Raw genomic sequence first — 22333 nt, forward strand, 5'->3', positions numbered from 1 at the left:
GCAGGAGAATCACTTGAACCAGGGAGGCGGAGGTTACAGTGAGCCGAGATCGTGCCACTGCACTTCAGTTTGGTGACAGAGCGAGACTGCGTCTCAAAAAAAAAAAAAAATGTAATGTGTGTTCTTTCAGTTCTTTACCTATACACATAATAGTATGTTCATATATGTTTAACTTTGTAACAGAAATAATAACCTATGAACATTTTTTCCTAGGTTAGTTTATTTAATATACCATGAGCATTGTTTCATAAACACACGATTTTAATGGCTGCACAATTCTTTTTAACACATGCCTTTATTCAACGATTTCCTCTTTGGGGACATTACGTTGCTCTCTTTCAAACGTGCCTAAATGTCCACATAAACATCTGAAAGTCTTTGAGGTAACCTGGTTCCAAAATAGTTATTCCTATAGTTTTTCACTTAGATCTGTGTGGACCCTTGAAAGCTGGGTGGTCTCTTAGAGGCAGAAGGCTCCCAGAACCTGAGGTGCTGTCTGGTCTGGGATTTATGAAATCAGGGTCTTGCTTTTTGTTAACACACAAAGTGTGTACTGATGGAAGGATGCCACATCATATTTATGTTTTGTCACCAAACATGTAGTGTTTGATTAAAAAATTGAGAATGGATCAAGCATGGAAAACATTAACTTATTTACATTTTACCTGAAGTTTTCTTGATATGACTTTGAATTTTATTTAAAGTAGAACAAAAATGTTCCCATAGCAAAGTACTGTCACTTCAAATAAACCTTTTCCTTTCCATTTTCTCAGCAGAACCACTGCAGCAATTGCCAGCTATTTGGTGAGTCCCTTCTCTCCCTGGTCCTAATCCGCTCATTATTGCTCTGAAAACAGCTCCATGACCATATCACTCTTTTGTTCACTGACCATCAATGGTTCCTCACTGTTCACAGAATAAAGCTCCATTTTATAGATAGGCATTCAAGGCATTTCACTTGAGGCTCTAAACTGCTTTTGCCACCTCATTTTCCATGTTCTCCTTCATAAATGGTTTGCTATAGTCAAACTAATACGAAAAACTATCTTTAACCTCCGCCTGCATGTATTAAGTGGATTTTCTTAAATACCTAGAACAACCCTGAAAAGTGCAATTGTTATTTTTAGTCTGTATATGAAGAATCAGTGCATAAGGGAAAGAGGTAGGATTTGAACCCTGAGTTTTTCCACTCTGCCCATTTTTTTCCATTCTTTTTTTATTGTGGTAAAATACACATAAAATTTACAATTTTTACCATTTTAAGTATACAGTTTAGTGTTACTAAATACATTCGTAATACACATCCATCACCCCATCCATCTCCATAACTTTTTGTCCTGTAAAACTAAAATTCTATACCCATTAAACAATGATTCCTTTTTCTCTCCTCCCCTACAGCCCCTGAAAACCACCATTCTACATTATGTTTCTATGACTGTAATTTCTCTTAACTATATCATGTAAGTGGAATCATGCAGTATTTTCTTTTGATGAGTAGCTTATTTCATTAGCATCCTGTCCTCAAGGCTTATCCATGCTGTAGTGTATGGCAGGATTTTCTTCCTTTTTAAGGCTAATCCACTCACGTATAGATCATATTTTGTTTATCCTTTTGTCCACTGATGGACATTTGGGTTGCTTCCTTGTTTTGGCTATTATGAATATGGTGGCTATGAACATGGATGGAGTAAATATCTCTTTGAAACCTTGCTTTTGGTTATAGACCCAGAAGGTCCCACTAAGCCTTTTTGCTTTGGATTCCCTACCCAGAGCCCTCTAATTGGCCCTTTACTTTCCTGCCTTTGAGCTTTTCCTTTTACTGTGCAGCCTACCTGGCCTGTCCTATTTTGGTTCCCTGCCTATTGAAGTCCATTTATTCTGCAAGGCTCTTCTATTTGTACCTAGCCCAATGCCTTTCACACAATAGGTGCTCAATAACTAATATATAGTTAGATATATCTGTACTATATCTCTGCTAAAACAACGTAAAGAGGTAGGAGGCAGAAATGATGTCTTATTAACCCTTACGGCCTGCACACAGTAAACAGTTTAGGAAAAGTTTATTAAATAAATAAAGTCCCCATGCCCCATGGAACAAAAGGTATACAGGGAGTGCATTTCATGGGCTGTCCAAGACCTCACGTCAGAAACGTATGTTTAGGCAGCAAGAACACACAAGAGGCAAGAGAGTAAGAAAGTACGCTGGAAAATTTTGCTAGCTGGGTCAATTCCAATTTGGCAAAAACAAGCCTTCTGCTTTTTCTCCAGGGTTCTTTCTCCCAGTATCACTTATTAATGCTAATTAGTCAAGGGTGTGCCATGATGCAGAACACTTGTGACCCGTAAGGATTAGAGAGAGAGACTGTCATTTCTCAAATGACCCACGAGAGGCAGCCAGAGGCAGCGACGGGGAAGGAGAGGAGGGGAAGAGGAACTTCTCTGCAAAGAATCACACTAAAGTAAGTGCAAGTAAAAATAAATCCACATATAAAACAACTGTACAAATGTTAGCAGTATTTTCACAGCTGGGTTTCTTTGCCTAAAATACTTAGCACTTACTTTAGAAAACTCACTTCTAAACAGAAATGGTCTGACTGATCACAGAAGCTGAACCCTGATACAACTCTGACTTTGAACTTGACTTTTGCCCAGATGGGAATAAAAATAATGACTTCTTCTAAGTAAGAACGTTAATTGCCATGAATTCACACCAGACTGTGGTGGGTGACCTTTATCTCACATATGAGGAAATTAAGGTAGGGCTTGGTTTAGGAAGCTAGATTCGTAACAGTCAGCATATTTATATCCAGATTGGGGGGGGACTCTGGATTTAAAACACTTTCCCTTGGAAAACACTGACTGTCTGTTTCCATGGCACTAAAAACACCCCACTTGAATAACTGCCCAGTTACTTATCATAGCAGGATTAGTGGTCTTCTCAAAGCATCTGCATTCACATTCCTGGTATTTATTTCCTGTAGATATTAGTTTCAAAGACTGATGCCACAGGACATGAATAATCACGGTGACTCACTTTTAGGGACTTTCCCCTGGGGAGTGCCACCTACAGAGCCTCAGAATGAAGTGGGCACATATTAATTAAAATATGTTTCATCTCCAAATGACTACGACAGAAGCTATACTGATGAATATGACAACTAAATACAAAATAATATCGTAATGACTAGCAATGATTCAAATATTGTGCTCATTATGTTATCTTTCATCCATTTATTTGATAAATATTTAATGAGTGATGGGACTTCTATGTGTCAGAGTGCTGGTTAGCACAGGCCATGTTTCAATAAATTTACAACCCAGCAGGCACTGTTCCTATCAACTAATGAGATTTTTTAATTTAATATTTTTTGATCAAAGCAAGGGAGTCTTCACAATTACCAAAAAATATATTTGGTAAGGAAACAGTAAACAGAACCAATTATTCCTTCTTGGTTGAGCTAAGAAAACAAGCTTTGTGCTTACACTTCCATAGTGATCAGGGATTTCTCACCCCTTGAATTTCTGTAGCGTAAATTGTTGACGTCTCTTCACTTCCCTGTCTCATTTCCTTGCCCAGGTGGTGAGCCCTGTGCATGAGCCTCTGCCTGACTCATCTTTGCATCTGCAATGCCTCACACATGCCTCACATCTCCCCGCCAGGCAAGCAGTGTTAGCGAAAACAGGATGCCATCAGTTCAGTAAAGAAGAGACTGACAACAAACTGTGAATAGAAAAGTCAAATAGGAATGCATTGGCCTTTAAAAAATTTATTTTCCAAATTATCCTACAGTAAAGTTGACTTTTTTCTTTGATGCACAGCTCTATGGATTTCCACATATGTATAGATCTGTGTAACCACCACAAAGAGGATACGAAGCAGTGCCATAACCCCCCAAAGCTTCCCCATGCTGTCCCTTTATAGTCACCCCCTCCCTCCACCATAATCCCTGGCAATCACTAATCTCTTCTCCACTATTGTGCTTTTGTCTTTTGAAACTGGCATCTCTTACTCAGCACAGAGTTATCTAAGTTGTTCTTTTTTATTACTGAATAGTGTTCTATCATATGTGGTATCGCAGTTTATTTACCCTTTCACTCACTGAGGGACATTCAAGTTATTTTCAGTTTGTAGCTACTGTAAAAAAAAAAAAAAAAAAAAGCTACTCTGAAGTTTTGTTTATCAGTTTCATGTGAACATACATTTTCATTTTCCTGGGGTAAATACTCAGGATTGGCCTTGTGGAGTTATAGCGTAGATGTATGTTTCACTTTATAAGGAAACTGCCAAGCCATTATCCAGAGTTAGTGTAGCATTTTCCAATTCCAGCCATCAGGTATGTGAATTCTACTTACTCAGCATCCTTGTCAACACTCTGTGTTGTCAGCATTTATTTTGGACATTCTTTTTTTTTGATGGAGTCTCTCTGTTGCCCAGGCTGGAGTGCAGTGGCATGATCTTGGCTCACTGCAACCTCTGCCTCCCGCGTTCAAGCAATTCTCCTGCCTTAGCCTCCAGAGTAGCTGGGATTACAGGTGTGCGCCACCACGCCCAGCTATTTTTTTTTTCTTTTTCTATTTTTAGTAGAGATAGGGTTTCACCTGCTTGGTCAGGCTGGTTTTGAACTCCTGACATCAGGTGATCCACCTGCCTCAGCCTCCCAAAGTGCTGGGATTACAGGCGTGAGCCACCACGCCTGCCCTTATTTTGGACATTCTGATAGGTGTGTGGTTGTAGCTCATTGTTGTTTAAATTCACATTACCTTAATGGCTTGTGATATTGAACATCTTTTCTTGTACTTTATACAGTAGTCCCCTCTTATCCAAGGTTTTTCTTTTTGCAGTTTCAGTTACCAGCAGTCAACTGTGTCCTGAAAATATTAAATAGAAAATTCCAGAAACAAACAATTCGTAAGTTTTAAACTGCACACTGTTCTGAGTAGTGTGATGAAATCTTGTGCAGCCCTGCTCCGTGGGACATGAATCCCCTCTGTCCAGCGTATTCACGCTGTATAGGCTACTTGCCTGTTAGTCACTGAGTAGGCATCTCACTTATCAGATTACTGTCACGACATCCATCGCATAGTCATTTTATCATCTCACGTCATCACAAGAAGAAGAGTGATTGCAGTACGAGATGAGGGAGAGACCACATTCACATAACTTTTATTATAGTATATTATTATAATTGTTTTATTATTATTAGTTATTTAGGGTTCAGTATGATCCACAGTTTCAAGCATCCACTGGGGGTCTTGAAATGTATCCCCTGTGGATAAGGAGGCGATGGTGGGGAGGTCTCCTGTGTCTGGTGAAGCATCTGTTCAATCTCTTTGTTCATTTTTAATTGGGTTATTTGATTTCTTATTGTTGAGTTTTGAGAGTGTGTTATGTAATCTGGATACAAAGTTCTCTGTTAGGAGATTTGAAAATATTTTCTTTTAGTCTGTGGCTTGTCTTTTTATTCTCTTGGAAGTGATTTAGTAGAGCAAAAGTTTTTGATTTTGATAAAATTTCATTTTTTCTTTTTTGTATCATGATTTTGACATCATTTAAAACTCCTTTCCTAACCCCAGATAATGAAGATATTTTTCTATGTTTTCTTCTAAAAGTTTTACAGTTTTATGATGAATACATTGCCTTTTGATGAACAAAGAAAATGGGCTACTTGATAACAGATTTCCTTCTTGGTGGTGTAGTTTGCCCTATTGATTTTGGAGAGTTGTAGGAGCCTTCTGGATAGGGCTGCATGCCTGGGAATGTCTCTTGCATCACACACAGGCAGAACCGCAGTCTGCTATCCACCATCAAATATTCAAAAATAGTCTGATAAGCAAGTGTTTTTTCATGTGTGCTAGAATCATATGATGATAATGCCTGATCTGAACCAATGTGAGACTACTTGTGTTTATTTTATCCCTATTGATGTGACCACCACACATTCAGTAATAGAACTCTTCATGTGTTGAATTAGGGGTCCTACTCCAGTCCCTGATCAGAGTATTCCACAATATTCAATATATAGACTGTGTTACATATCTACCATCTGAAAATTCTGAATTCTGAATAGTGGATTTGTTCATAAGGGTTTCAGAAAGAGGATTGTGCATCTGACATATAAGTGGTTCTTGTGATAGTTCTCATAGTCGCAACAAGGAAGTCTTCTTCCGGTGTCCCCAATCCTGGCCAGAAGTTCACATTAATTTGACTGAGGATGGAAAGAGGGGTCACTATATTTACTACATTATTCAACCCAAATTAATATGTTTCTCTTGTGATAAAGGAGGTTTCTTGATATCTTTTCCCATTCTTCTTTCTGGTGATAAAACTACTGACCAGTCAGCCCCTAAATATTGGAGAAGGCCTTGGCTTTTACATGATGATGTATGTATATGAGTACACACATCAGTTAGAAACAGGAGGGGAGGCCTGGGTTAGACCCAAGCAAGGACACCCCAGCCCTCTGCTTGCCAGGACTGGGGTGCTGTGTGTCCATCTGGGCCAACTGGAAACAAGCAGAAAGACAGGGCTTATGGCATGATTTGGGGCAGTCTGTGCACAGCGGCTGGCACAGAGCAAAGGCCCGAAGTTAAGCAAAGGGCATTCTGACCACAATATCTTGTCATTTCAGGTGTGACTGTGCCTATAATTGTACCATAAGGAATTCAGCCCATGCGACTAAGTTATGCCTTTCTCTGTAGTAGCTTAATGGGAAATCAGGGCATCTCCGGCACTATAGTGTGTCACTTTATCAGACACTGATCCAACTCACACATTTGTCCTTCTGATGCATGTCTTTCCTCCTCCTTTACTGCTGCAATTAGAGTGAGAACCCATGCTATGATTCCACTCCCTGTCTAAAACCAAGTGTACTCTGAGAAAGTTAGAAATTATTCTCTATCTGCTTCCAGAAGCTTATCTCAAGACTTAAAAATTGAAGAGAATAAAATTAATAGCCAGGAGTAACAAAAAAAAGAAAGAGATTTTAGCTTGCCATTTCTTTAAGTTATGTATTTTTGTCTTGTGAGGTTCAATTTGGAGAAAAGCACTTAGACACGAGGCAGGGTCGGTTCAGGGGCAGGGCCATATTTAAAAGCTCAAAATGCTTGCTTTTGTGGTGACAAAGGAATCGACACTTCTTTTTTCTTCCCACAAGGAAACAGAAGCTTATTATCCTGACAGAGGAAATGCAGAAGTTTGTAGGTGGAGATTAACCCTTACTCCCAAACACTGAGGCTCCTGTTCAACTTCTTGCTTAAGAGATTTTAGTAACTTTTAAAAATTCTTAGCATGCTACATTGGTTGGCTCTCCAAATAATTTAGAAAACTTGTGACCTGAAGTTTTCATGGAGTTGATGTAACTGTTCTGGAAATCTCTTGACTTGAACTTGAGACTCACTAGCACACAGCTGCAGTATGTCCACCATCAACAGCAATCTGTACCCAGAAAGCAGTGGGAAATGGGGGAAAAACAAGAGACAACCTCAAAGAAATCTAGGTCTTTCCTGAGCTGCAGTTCTACATATTGACCACCAGGTGTCTATCTTCACACAAGCAGTCTTGCTTGGAGGATGATGTACTACTTGACTGTGGGATTATTTTTAAAATGAAAGCAATTTTTTAGATATGGGTATTTGTAAGTATAAATGTGCAAATGTAAAGTGAAGTCTCAAAGCCAAACTTAATAATTTACAATTCCTTATCTAAGTAGGATAATCAATTGAACCTTGTGTTGACCTTCTAAAGTTGTTTGGAAAAACTAATTGGGGGAGTAAATGGCCAATAGATTTGGGGAATGGTGAAAAAAAATTGTCCTCTTCCTAAATTTTATCATGCTATTTTTTTAAATTTCAAGGTCCTTAGCATGCAAACAGGTGTATGTTCCCAGGAACATGGTTTTTGGTAAAAACAGACAAATTGTATTCTGAGCTGGCTTCTGTACTCTGTAGTTCAATTTCATAGTTCAGTTTCTATTGTAGATCATTTTCCAGTTTCAATTCTAGGCCCTGATACAGGTGAAAAATATCTCTACCAGGAAGTGCAAGAATAAGATTTGACTTTTTTGGTCCCATAATTGGAAGTGACATTATAGTAGAATTAGATAACTCCAGTAAGGTTTAGGATGCACAATTTATGCATTTATGTCAATATTAGAAAAGAAGTGCTCTTTTGGTCTGCAAAGAAAGGTCACCAGATTAAACAGTTTCAGGGATATCTTTTGTATCTCTCTACTTTTGTTTGTTGTTCATTTGTTTTGTTTTGCTTTAAGTTACCCAAAAAATAGTTTCCATAATTTTAGGAACCTTCTGTTTTCATTCTCTTCCTTGCCAAAACACGGAGGTCCCTGAGAGCCCTAGAGGCCCTTTATATCTTTAAATAAATTATATATAGAAGACACTAAAAAAAATTACCTAGTACAGAAGTACTTTAAGAGAAAGAACTGTACCATCCTATGCAACTATTTTAGTGAGGCCTGAGGAGGAAGAAAACATAAATATATTACATCAAAGCACTGCGTGGAGACTGAAGACTTTGCTTTTTGTTGTTATTTTTAAGTTTTATTTGGTTTCGTTTATTGTTTTGATACCTTTGAAACATTAAAATAAGTTTCTCCAGTGACCATATCTATCAAGCTCTTTATTGGGTGGTGCTCTCACCAATGTTGGCTTCTCATTTCTGTTCCCTCAAATATTTATAGATAATGCTTACTAAAAGCTCAGTTTGTTTCCAAATTTTGTGTTTTTTGTTTTTTCTTTTCTTTTTTTTTTTTTTTTTTTTGAGACAGAGCCTTACTCTGTCACCCAGGCTGGAGTGCACTGGCACGATCTTGGCTCACTGCACGCTCCGCCTCCCGGGTTCACGCCATCCTCCTGCCTCAGCCTCCCAAGTAGCTGGGACTACAGGCGCCTGCCACCACGCCCGGCTAATTTTTGTATTTTTAGTAGAGACAGGGTTTCACCATGTTAGCCAGGATAGGATGGTCTCAATCTCCTGACCTCGTGATTTGCCTGCCTCGGCCTCCCAAAGTACTGGGATTACAGGCGTGAGCCACCACGCCTGGCAATTTTGTCTTTTTAACACTATTTTTTATAATACATTCATTTGTTCATTAATTTGATCAAACTTTTTATTACTTACTGTGAACTTCATGCTGTGAATAGGATAAAAATGATTAGGAACCAGTCTCCTCTCTGAAAAATCTATTAAGCCAGTGAAAAGAACTTTGTAAGCCATCTCCTAAATACACTTCTGGATCCTATTGAATAAAGTGGAAATATGTTACACTGCAGGCATTTTTTTTGTGAAATAAAACAAATTTCTGTTTTATGTCATGTAATTTGCTTTCAATATTAAATTGTTATGCTTAGAGAGCATTGTCACTACAATACATGAAATAATAAGTCATGTTTTTGCAATGGAGGTGAAACATAGTGATCTACATGTTCACATAAAATTGCCATGCAAATTATATCTCCAATATTATTTATTAAACTAATGGATGTGAGCAGACAGGTAAGGACTGATATCAATGTATCTATTATATGAAGAGGAAAATAAAAATTCACTTTGCAAAATTATTTTCACTTGGCTTTAGTTGTCTGGATATAATTATTTTACTTTTATTATTATATTTAAGTCATTGCATCTGTTTCCAAAATGTTCTGTAATGGAAGTATTAACAGGAAGCAAGTTCTGCAACTGAAACCGCTTTCTCTCCAACCATAGCATCTATGGTGATGAATGAACATAGGAAAAGAAATAAAAGCAGTAGAAACCTGGAAGGAAAACCTCTAAATGCTTAGGTTAACTTTGGCTAGAATGAAATGGAAAGGAACCATCTCTCTGTTTCCTTTGAAAACCATTCTCAAAAATCCCAGAGTGCATGTTATAACAATTGCCAAAAGGCCAAATGAATGGGTTTTTCATTAGGCAAGCTAAAATGGTGGAGAAAAATTTGTGTTTTTTTTTAAGGATGTCAATAATGGTCTAGTTACTGTGATTTGAAAAGAAATCCAACAGGTTCATATTGCTTCATAAAACTGTGAAAATAACAAGCCTGCTTAAGTGGAAAGGGCCCCTTTAAAGTCTGAAAGATAACTTCAAAGTCAAGGAAGTTCTTTGTATTCTTTCATTTATTTGCTGAGCTCTGACTAGTTTGCTGACTTTAAACCTTTACATTCATCTTGCTATTTTCCACTTAAGGTGGTCATTTGTTTATTAATTCACTAAATATTTATTGAACGTCAGCCAGCATTCAATAACGGGCATGTAAATTAACAGATATGGGTCTTACCATCAAGGGGCTCCTTATCTAATGTGATAGCAAATGGGTCCCTCAACTCACTAAAAATATCGAATTACTGAATTATAATAATGTGAACACAATTTCAGCAGTTCAGAGAGTTGATCCTGACAATCACCCATAAGGGGATATTTAAGCTTGTCCATAGTGTTTAACTAGTTTTTTGATAGCCATGAGGTGGGAGAAGGCATTTTAGGAAAAAATAAAGAATACCATGAAAAATCATACAGCATGTAATTATATGCTTGCAGACAAAGCGTAGAATAATGTGGCTGGAGCACATGTGCATGGAACAAAAGTAGCAAGAGATGAGGACAGAAATAGTAAATTAAAACTAGGTTATGATAATTCTTGATAGCATTGCAAGGAGCAAAGAACTCATTATGTAATAACTACATTTACAGAATACAGTTAAAAAGAAAAAAAATCCTGCATCACAACTTTATCACTGAGGACTCTTCAAATTGTAAGTAACTGAACACCTAGGCCAAATAGCTTAAGCAAAAAGAGAACTAACTGGTTTGCATAAATGCATGGGTAGACTTCAGGCATAGCTTAATTCAATGACCAAATGACATCACCAGGACCAATCTCTCTGTCCTGGGTTTGCTCCATACTAGGGATCTTGGTATTAATGCCTTACCTCACTTTGTTGCCATGACCTTAAAAGCACACTTTGAGACTGACATTATCCAGGTGGTAGAGTATGAAGCCCCAGACACTTCTTTCCTCCAGTGGAAACACTGATTCAACAATATATAGACCAATTCCCTTTATGATAAAGTAGAAACCAGTTAAGAGGCTTCTGCACCCCAAGTGAATGCAGAAATCAGCCATATCAAAGCCATTAGAAAAATTTATGGCACCTTAATACCATAATCTCTCCCCTTGTCACAGCACCACACATGTGGGAAGAAACTGCTAGCTCCCAGCCTCTCTCTAAGGAGAAAAAAAGAAGTTTCAGCTGTATGTCCAATGTTCTGACTTTTTGGGAGGTACCTGAGGGACTGGCTTCTGTTTCACCTGTCTCAGAGCACTGATAGGAGCCAGCATACTCTAGATTTCTGGGAGCCACTGAGAACAAAATAGAGATGGGAAGCTTATTGCTGCTTCAGAGGGCTTACAGTAGAGCATATAGGGCTGAAGTGGCCTCTCAGGGGAGAAAGAGAAGAGTGGAGTATATATCAAACTTTCTGACTTTTCATCAGCAACTGGTTTTTGTCTAACTCAACTTGGGGTGCTGATGGAACAAGCATACTCTAGCTCTTTGGAGGAAGCTGAGAACAAGAACGAGCTGGGAGCATGCTGCTGTTTTAGAGGACCCATGGTACAGCAGACAGACATCAGAGGGAGCCAGAGATTATGAGCTCCTAAAAAAAGAAACAAGCAAATCTCTATAATTAAGAATCTACATGCAAAAGTCCAAAGAAGACACATCACAGAAAAGATTTGAGAGGGCTCCAGAATCCCCAGCCAATCTTAATGATGATATCATTCCCAGTACAAATCCAGCATGTAAAAACTGGGAGAGGTGGTTGTTTTTTCAAATGTGTAAGTACCAGTGCAAAGTTTAAAAAGGCATGAAGAAACAGGGAGAAATGCTCCAATAAAAAAAAAAAAAAAAATCTCCAGAAATCAACCCTAAATAAATAAAAGTGTATGAATTACCTAACAAAGAATTCAAAATAAACTTTAAAAGATACTCAATGAGCTCATACAAACAATGACTGAGCAAAATAAGAATTTCAACAAAAAGATACAAACAAAAAGAATAGAATAAGTTTTGGAGCTGAAGAATGTTGTAAATGAACTGAAAAAAATAACTAATATTGTAAACTAAAATTAGAATCCTATGCCCCCACCCCACACCAACTGAATGGACCCCGTTTTGGTCAAAAAACTATAGAGAAACCTTAAAAACTGAGTTCCCAGCCATGATGGGACAGGAAGTCAGACATGCCTTATTATACACCCTCTCTTTTGCAGTTTAGACACAATGACTGACCAGCATTAATGTTAAAATAGAGATCTAAGACTGACAAAACAAACTTTTTGTGGCAATAAAATGTCAAATTATAAACAGGACCCAAGGCCATGCCAGGCAAGAGTTAAGTCATGCATCCCCTACACTTAAAAAATAAACTATGTTCTAACTGCCACAAGATTTTTCTTTTTCTTTAGCAGCTAAACAAACACTGGTCTTGAGATAAGCAGTATCTCAAAAAAAACTTTCAGCTCTTCTACCACCAGCCACTGACTAACTGATCACTCTGTTCTACAAGTCATACATAACTACAGCTTTAATTAGACAAGAAACTAGTTTGTCTGATAAGAAGATTACCAACTGTGGACCTGTTCTAGCCAGTTTAGAGGTTATGCACTTAAGTGACTTCATGTCCCTCTTCGCTTTTTGAAATATAAGCCCTAATTGTAATGCAATGAGATGTTGAGTCAGAATCACCTGCCTGAATATTTGTAGCTCCTCCTGTAACCTGTTGAATATGTATGTTAGCTAACCCACTCAGCATAAGGCTCCTACCCTAATCCCCACTCCTTCAAAGTGCCTTTCTCTGTTATTTGCCAGATGCTATGCTTCCCAGCTGTGGATAGTGACCTTGAAGGCTGTAACGTTCACAAGAAATGAAGTCTCCTCTCCTTTTCTAAATTTATAAATTTTGTGATTTTTCAGTTAATAGTGTTTAACAGCAAGTTTGATTAAGCAGAATAAAAAATCAGTGAACTAGAAGTCATTTGAAATTACCCAGTAAGAAGAGCAAAAAGAAAATAGAATAATGGAAAAGACCAAAGAAAGTCTAAGGGCCTTATGGGACACTATCAAAACACACATACACACACACTATATATGTATATACTCTCTCTATATATATATTAAACATAGGGAAATAAATAAAAGCAGTACAAACCTGGAAGCAAAACTTCTAAATGCTTAGGTTAACTTTGGCTAGAATGAAATGGAGAGGAACCATCTCTCTGTCTCCTTTGAAAATTATTCTTATGAATGATTTCCCTGAGATATATATATACCTCATATATATTTATATATTACAAATATAAAATATATATATTCGTAATCAGGGTTTCATAAAAAAGAAGGGAGAGAAAGCTTATTTAAGTAAATAATGGCCAAACATGTCCCAAATATGTGCAGGAGATAGACCAACAGGTTCAAGAAGTCCAATGGAACCCAAATAGGATGAATCCAAATAAGTCAGCACTGAGACATATTATAACCGAATTGTCAAAAGCCAAAAATAAACAAATAATTTTGAAAGCAGCAAGAGAAGAGTGACTTGTCACATACAACTGAGCAATATATGACTATCAGCAGATTTCTTAGCAGAAACTTTGCAGGCCAGAACAAAGTGGGATGACATATTCAAAGTACTAAAATGACAACTAAATGCCAATCAAGAATGTCATATTCAGCAAAATTACTTGTCAAAAATGAAAGAGAGATAATGACTTTTTCAAAGAAATAAAAGGTAAGAAAATTTGTCACCACTTGGCCTCACTTATAAGAAATGCTAAAGGGAGTCCTTCAAGTTGGAACAAAAATATGCTAAACGTTAAGACAAAGCATATGAAACTATAAAGCTTGCTGATAAAAGTAAATATATAGACAAATACAAAATGCTATAATAGTATAACAGTTGTGTGTAAATCACTTTTAGTTTTGGTATAGAAGTCAAAAGACAAAAGTATAAAAAATAACTATAATTATAAAAATATGCTAATTGATACAATAAAAATGCAATTTGGTATATCAATAACAAAGTGTGGAGAGGAGGAGTAATACACAATTGTGTGTGCAACTGAACTCATGTTGTCATCAGCTTAAGGCACATTGTTACAATTATAAGCTATTTTATGTAAGTCCCATGATAACCACAAAAACAAACCTATGGAAGGTATACAAAGGAAAATGAGAAATGAACCAAAGTATATCACTACAAAAATCAGTGAAACACAAATAAAGATAATGAAAAAAAGTAGGAACAAAAGAACTATAGGACAGGTAGAAAACAATTTTTAAATGGCAATAGTAAATCTGTTCCTGTCAATAATGACATTAAATGTAAATTAATTGAACTCTCTAAACAAAAAACATAGAGTGGCTAAATGGATAAAATTTTTAAAAACATAGTCACATACTCTCTGCAAGAGACTCACTTTAGATTAAAAATATGTAGGACAAGGTGAAAAAAATAAAAAGAAAATATATTTCATAAAAATGGTAACCAAAATCGAGCAATGGTGGCCATAATTTTTTAGGCAAAATGGATTTTGAGTCAAAAAGTGTCACAAGAGAAAAGATGGATATAATACAATGACAAAAGAGTCAGTTCGCCAGGAAACATAACAATTATAAATATATATGTACCAAACATCAGAACACCTAAATGAATAAAGCGCACATTGACAGAACTGAGAGAGAAATAGACAGCAACACAATAATAGTAGAGAAATTTAATATTCTACTTTCAATAATGGAGAGAACATCCAGACAGAAGATTAATAAGGAAACAGAGAACTTGAACAGCACTATAACCCAACTGGACCTAATAGACATATACTGAACATTTCACTCAACAGCAACAGAATAAACATTCTTCTGAATTGCAAATGAAATAGCCTCCAGGATAAATCACATATAAAGTCACAAAAGCCTTAACAAATTTAAAAAGATTAAAATAATAAGTATTTTTTTGACTGTGATAGAATGAAACTAGAAATCAATAGCAGAAAGAGATCTGAAAAATTCAAAAATATGTAAAAAATAACATGCATAAATATGTAGTGGATCAAAGAAAAAATCAAAAGGGAAATTAGAAAATGTCTAGAGACAAATGAAAATAAAATACAACAAATCAAACCATATAGGATGTGGCAAAAGTAGTTCTAACAGGAAATTTTATAGCAATAAATGCCTACATTAAAAAAGAGAAAATAGGCCGGGTGTGGTGGCTCATGCCTATAGTCCCAGCACTTTGGAAGGCTGAGGCAGTGGATCTCAAGGTCAGGAGATCGAGACCATCCTGGCTAACACGGTGAAAACCCAATAAAAATACAAAAAATATTAGCTGGGCATGGTGGCGGGCACCTGTAGTCCTAGCTACTTGGGAGGCTGAGGCAGGAGAATGGCATGAACCCAGGAGGCGAAGCTTGGAGTGAGCCAAGATTGTGCCACTGCACTCCAGGCTGAGCAACAGAGCGAGACTCTGTCTCAAAAAAAAAAAAAAAAAAAAAAAAAAGAGAAAAATATATCTAATAAACAACTTTACCCTAGACCTCAAGAAACTAGAAAACAAAGAACAAACTAAGCCCAAAGTTAACAGAGGGGAGGAAAGAATAAATATTAGAGCAGAGATAAACAAAATTGAGAACAGAAAAATCAATGAAACTAAAAGTTTTTGAAAAAAATAAACTAATTTGACAAACTTTTACATAGACTAAGTAAGAATATAAGAGAGAAGATTCAAACAAAATCAGAAATGAAAGAGGAGACATTACAACAAATACCACAGAGGTAAAAAGATTTATAAGAGGCTGAACAATTACATGCCAACAAATTGGATAACCTAAAAGAAATAGATCAGTTCCTAGAAATATCCAACCTATCTGGTATGGTTTTGCTGTGTCCCCACCCAAATCTCATCCTGGCTTGTAGCTCCCACAATTCCCACATGTCATGAAAGGGATATGGTGGGAGGTAATTGAATCATGGGGGCAGGTCTTTCCCATGCTATTCTTGTAATAGTGAATAAGTCTGATGAGATCTGATGGTTTTATAAAGGGAAGTTTCCCTGCACAAGCCATCTCTTCTCTTGTCTGCCACCATGTGAGATGTGCCTTTCACCTTCCACCATGATTGTGAGGCCTCCCTAGCCACATGGAACTGTGAGTCCATTAAACCTCTTTCTTTTGTAAATTGCCTGATCTTGGGTATGTCTTTATCAGCAGCATGAAAATGGACTAATAGAGTAAACTGGTACCTGTAGAGTGGGGCACTGCTGAAAAGATACCACAAAATGTGGAAGCGACTTTGGGACTGGGTAACAGACAGAGGTTGGAAGAGTTTGGAGGGCTCAGAAGAAGAAAGAAAAGTGTAGGAAAGTTTGGAAGTCCCTAGAGACTTGTTGAATGGCTTTGACCAAAATGCTGATAATGATAATGGACAAGGAAATCCATGCTGAGGTAGTCTCAGATGGAGATGAGAAACTTATTGGGAACTGGAGCAAAGGTGACTCTTGTTATGTTTTACCAAACAGACTGGCAGCATTTTGCCCCTGTCCAACTTTGAACTTCAGAGAGATGATTTAGGGTATCCGGTAGAAGAAATTTCTAAGCAGCAAAGCATTAAAGAGGTGACTTGGGTGCTGTTAAATGCATTTGGTTTTATAAGGGAAGCAGAGTACAAAAGTTCAGGAAATTTGAAGCCTGATAATGTGATAGAAAAGAAAACCCCATTTTCTGAGGAGAAATTCAAGCTGGCTGCAGAAATTTGCATAAATAGCAAGGATCCAAATGTTAATCCACAAACAATGGAGAAAATGTCTCCAGGGCATGTCCAAGACTTTTGCAGCACCCCTCCCATCACAGGCCTGGAGGCCCAGGAGGAAGAAAAATGGTTTTGTGGGTTGGGCCCAGGGTCTCTCTGCTGTGTGCAGTCTAGGGACTTGGTGCCCTGCATCTCAGCTGCTTTAGCCATGGCTAAAAGGGGCAAAGGTATAGCTCAGGCCACGGATTCAGAGGGTGCAAGCCCCAAGCCTTAGCAGCTTCCACGTGGTATTGAGCCTGCAGGTGCACAGAAGTCAAGAATTAAGGTTTGGGAACCTCTGCTTAGATTTCAGAGGATGCATGGAAATGCCTGGATGTCCAGGCAGAAGTTTGCTGCAGGGGCGGGGCACTCATGGATAACCTCTTCTAGGGCAGTGTGGAAGGGAAATGTGAGGTGGGAGCCCCCAAACAGACTCCCCCACTGGGGTGCTGCCTAGTGGACCTATGAGGAGAGGGCAACCATCCTCCAGACCCCAGAATGGTAGATGCACTGACTGCTTGGACCATGCACATGGAAAAGCTGCTGACACTCAATGCCAGTCTATGAGAGCAGCCTGGAAAGAGACTGTACCCTGCAACAGGGGCAGAGCTGCTCAAGACCATGGGAGCTCACCTTTTGCATCAACGTGACCTGGATGTGAGACATGGAATCAAAGGAGATCATTTTGGAGCTTTAAGATTTGACTCCCCTGCTGAATTTTGGACTTGCATGGGGCCTTTAGCCTTAATTTTGGCCAGTTTCTCCCATTTGGAATGGCTGCATTTACCCAACGCCTGTAACCCCATTTTATCTAGAAAGTAACTGACTTGCTTTTGATTTTACTGGCTCATAGGTGGAAGGGACTTGCCGTGTTTTAGATGAGACTTTGGACTGCCGACTTTTAAGCAGTCCATTTAATGCTGAAATGAGTTAAGACTTTGGGGGAGTGTTGGGAAGGCAAGATTGGTTTTGAAATGTGAGGACATGAGGTTTGAGAGGGGCCGGGGTGGAATGATAAGATTTGGCTGTGTCCTCACCCAAATCTCATCTTGGATTGTAGCTCCCATAATTCCCACATGTTGTGGGAGGGACCCAGTGGGAGGTAACTGAATAATGTGGGCGGGTCTTTCCTGTGCTATTCTCATGGTAGTGAATAAGTCTCATGAGATCTGATGGTTTTATAAAGAGAAGCTTCCCTGCACAAGCTCTCATTATCTCTTGTCTGTCACTATGTAAGATGTACCTTCCACCTTCCACCATGATTGTGAGGCCTCCCCAGCCAGGTGGAATTGTGAGTCCATTAAACCTCTTTTTCTTTAAAAATTAGTCTCAGGCATGTCTTCATCAGCAGTGTGAAAATGGACTAATACACTACCAAAACTTATTCATGGAGAAATAGAAAAGGTGAAAAGACGAATAAGAAATGAAGAGATTGACTCAGTAATTAAAAACCTCCCAACAAACAAAATCCCAGGGGCCTTTTGACTATTCTTGTCCTTTTGCTTTTTCATATAAAAGTTTTAAGATCAGTTTGTCAAGTTCTATGGAAAGCCCTGTTGGGGTATTGATAGGAATAACATAAAATCAATCTATTAAATTTGTGGAGAATTGACATAGTTGTAACTTAAGTCTTATTAACCATGTACATGGTTTATATCTTGGTTCAATTGGGTATTTAAAGTCAATCAAAGTTTCATAAAGGTTTTACTTTTTTATCTTTGTGGATGTTTTATATTTTAATTGATATGGTAAGTGATGTCTCATCATTATATCTTCTAGTTGTAGCTTATACTTACAGACAATCTGCATAAATTTCTCTAAGTCTAAAAGTAAGTGTCTGCAAATTCCTCTTGAATTTCTATGTGGATTATATCATCTGAAAATAATAAGATTTTTTTCTTCTAAAAATAGATTTTTGATTAATGAACCAAAAAATAGATTTGACAGAATCTCTAATATAATGTTAAATGAAATTTTGATAGCAGGAAGATGTGTCATGCTTCTAATTTTAACAGAAACATTTTGAGTTTTACTATTTAGAATAGTGATTTTAAAATGTTGTTGTAGTGCCTTTTCTTTCAGGTTGAAGTATCCTCCTCTTACCTGAGTTTATTAAGGAATTTTTAAATATAAAGAATGAATGTTGAGTATATTGCATGCTTCTTATGCATACATTGAAGCAATCATATGATTTTTTTGGTTTGATTTGTCCATGTCATTAATCACATTAATAGATTTTTTATGATTGACCCAGCCTTGTATTCCTGGAATATAATTAGCTTAGCCAGCATGTATTTTTGTTTTCTACAATATGGAATTCAGTTTGCTAACACTTTTCCTTAGTGTTTTTCATCTATGTTTCTAAATCAGAACTTGTCTGATTTTGTTCTCAAAATGTTCTTATCTTTTCTTTGTTTAATATGCAGGTTATATGAGCCTCATAAAACTAGTTGGGAGTGGCCTCATTTTTGCAATTCTTTGGAAGATTTGGTATAAGGACAGAATTCTCTGTTCCTTAAACATTTGAATAACTCATCTCTAAGCTCATTTTTTGTCACATGGTGTTCTTAAATCAGTTTTAATATTTTCTGTCCATTTCATCTAGGTTTTAAAATATGTTGGCATACACTTTTAATAACATATACCTTTAAGAAAATCTGCTGCATCTATAATTACGTCTTTTAAAAATTTCTAATATTTTTTGGGGAGTGTGACTCTTCCTTTTTCTCCAGGTTAATCTTACCAATTTTTATGTCTTTTCAAACAACCAGCTTTTGTCTATGTTTATCCTTTCTCATATAATTATTTTGTATTTTTATAATTATTGTTCTTTATTATTTTATTCCTTTATTTTACTTATGTTCATTATGATGATCCTTCTAATTCCATAAATTGAATACCTAGGTAATTAAGTTTTAAGTTTCCTTCTTTCTAGGATAAACATTTAAGGCTGTATACTTTTTTTAAACTACTCTTTAGTTAAATCCCACGAATTTTGAAAGTAGTATTTTTATAAGCATTATGTTCCAAGTACTAATTTTCACTAAGAATTTTGTGGGTTTTTAAAGACAATTTTTATTTTATTTCTAAACTTATGGACTTTTTAAATTACACTTTTTATTTTATAATACTTTCAGAGTCACAGAAAAGTTGCAAGGATAATGTGTAGGATACAGAGAATTTCCATATACCCTACACTCAGTTTACTTATTATTAACATCTAAAAATATTATGGTAAATTTGTTAAAACTGATGAAGCAATATTAATATGTTATTAACAATTAAAATTCATACTTTGTTCATATTTCTTTTGTGCTTATCTATTTTTTTTCTGTTCCAGAATACATTTCATTTATCTATCTTATCTCTTTGAACTCCTTTAGATAGTAACAATTTGTTAGACTTTTCTTGCTTTTGATGACTTTGATAATTTTACAGAGTACTTGTCAGTTATTTTGTAGAATGTTCTTCATTTGGATTTGTCTAATCGTTTTCTCACGGTTAGGGGGTTATGGTTTTTTTGGGGGAAGTAAAATGCCATTTTCATCACATCATTCCAAAGGGATGTAGTATTGACATGATTTATCATTAATGATGTTAACTTTGATCACTTTCCCTCAAGTAGTGTTTGTGAAGTTTCTCTACTGTTAAGTTATTCTTTTTTTCACTTTCTACCTTGTGCCCTTTAGAAGGAAGTCACTATACACAGTTCACATTACAGGATGGAGACTTATGCGCCTTTGGGGAGAGGGCATGAGGATATTTATGTAAATTATTTGAAATTTCTCTGCATGGTAGATTTGTCTCTTCTCTGTTGTTTATTTAATAATTTATTTATGTCAGTATAAACTGATGGATATTTATTTTATACTTTGTGTTATAATTTAATTGTAGGCTATTTATTGCTTTGCTTTCAAATTATTTCAGCTATGACTTTTAATTGATTTTTAAAGTTAAATTTTTTTTTTTTTTTTGAGACGGAGTCTTGCTCTGTTGCCCAGGCTGGAGTGCAGTGGCACGATCTTGGCTCACTGCAAGCTCCGCCTCCTGGGTTCACGCCATTCTCCTGCTTCAGCCTCCCGAGTAGCTGGGACTACAGGTGCCCGTCACCGTACCTGGCTAATTTTTTGTATTTTTAGTACAGACGGGGTTTCACCGTGTTAGCCAGGATGGTCTTGATCTCCTGACCTCGTGATCTGCCCGCCTTGGCCTCCCAAAGTGCTGGGATTACAGGTGTGAGCCACCGCGCCCGGCCGTAAAGTTAAATATTTTAAAGTTTAAAAGCCATCTTTTGACTATCTACTTCTATTTCATTGCATCGTGACTAGGTAAAATAATCTGTATAGTACATATTATTTATGATGTATTAGTGTTTTTTATATCCTAGCAGATGGTAAGTTTTGTAAATAATCCAAATACCTAAAATAACTTTCATTTTCAAATCACTGAGAGAAATTTCCTATGTATGCTGATAGTAACTTTACTAGATTTTTTTTCCTCTTTTTATAAAATTAATTATTATGGGTAAATAGTTGTATATTTTTATGGGGTACATGTGATGTTTTGGTACAGGCAAACAATGTGTAATGATCAAATCAGGTTAATTAGGGTATCCATCTGGATTTTTTTCTGTTTAATATAATGAAAATGTACATATGTACACATATATGAAATCAGAAATAGATATATAACTCTCCCACCACTGTGATGGTAAAAAGTCTCACGTTTCTCTTTATCCATCTGCCATTTTATTTATATATTTTGCAACTGCATCATTAGAAATATTCAAGATTGGATTTGTCTATTTTCCTTGATAAATTAAAGCTGAAATCTTATGTAGTAGCTTTTTTTTTTTTTTGAGACAGAGTCTCGCTCTGTCACCTAGGCTGGAGAGCTGTGGCACAATCTCAGCTCACTGCAACCTCACTTCCCGGGTTCAAGTGATTCTCCTGCCTCAGCCTCCTGAGTAGCTGGGACTACAGGCATGCACCACCATGCTTGGCTAATTTTTATATTTTTAGTAGAGACAGGGTTTCACCATCTTGGCCAGGCTGGTCTTGAACTCCTGACCTCGCGATCCACCTGCCTCGGCCTCTCAAAGGGTTGGGATTACAGGCATGAGGCCCTTTTTTATCTTTAATAATGCTTTTATTAAAGTCTTACCTTTCTCACAGTCTAAAATTACATAACATTTCCTTTGATTAGTGTTTGCCTGGTATTTTTTTCCTTAGTTTAATATTTCCTGTGTCCTTATGTTTTACAAGTATCCATTGTAAATAGCACATGTTGGATTAAAAAGATATATTAGTTTCACAATCTTTGTCTTTGGATAGGAAAACAATTTATATTTATTATGTAACAATATAAGCACATGTATTTCTACTCTACCTTTGTATTTATTCTGCTTTTCTAAGTTTCTTCTTTGTGCTTTTCTTACTTATTTTGTAGTGCTTGGTTTTCTTGGAAAGTGTAC

The sequence above is a fragment of the Pongo pygmaeus genome, chromosome 1 (genome assembly GCF_028885625.2).
Source record: "Pongo pygmaeus isolate AG05252 chromosome 1, NHGRI_mPonPyg2-v2.0_pri, whole genome shotgun sequence".
NCBI lineage: Eukaryota > Metazoa > Chordata > Mammalia > Primates > Hominidae > Pongo > Pongo pygmaeus.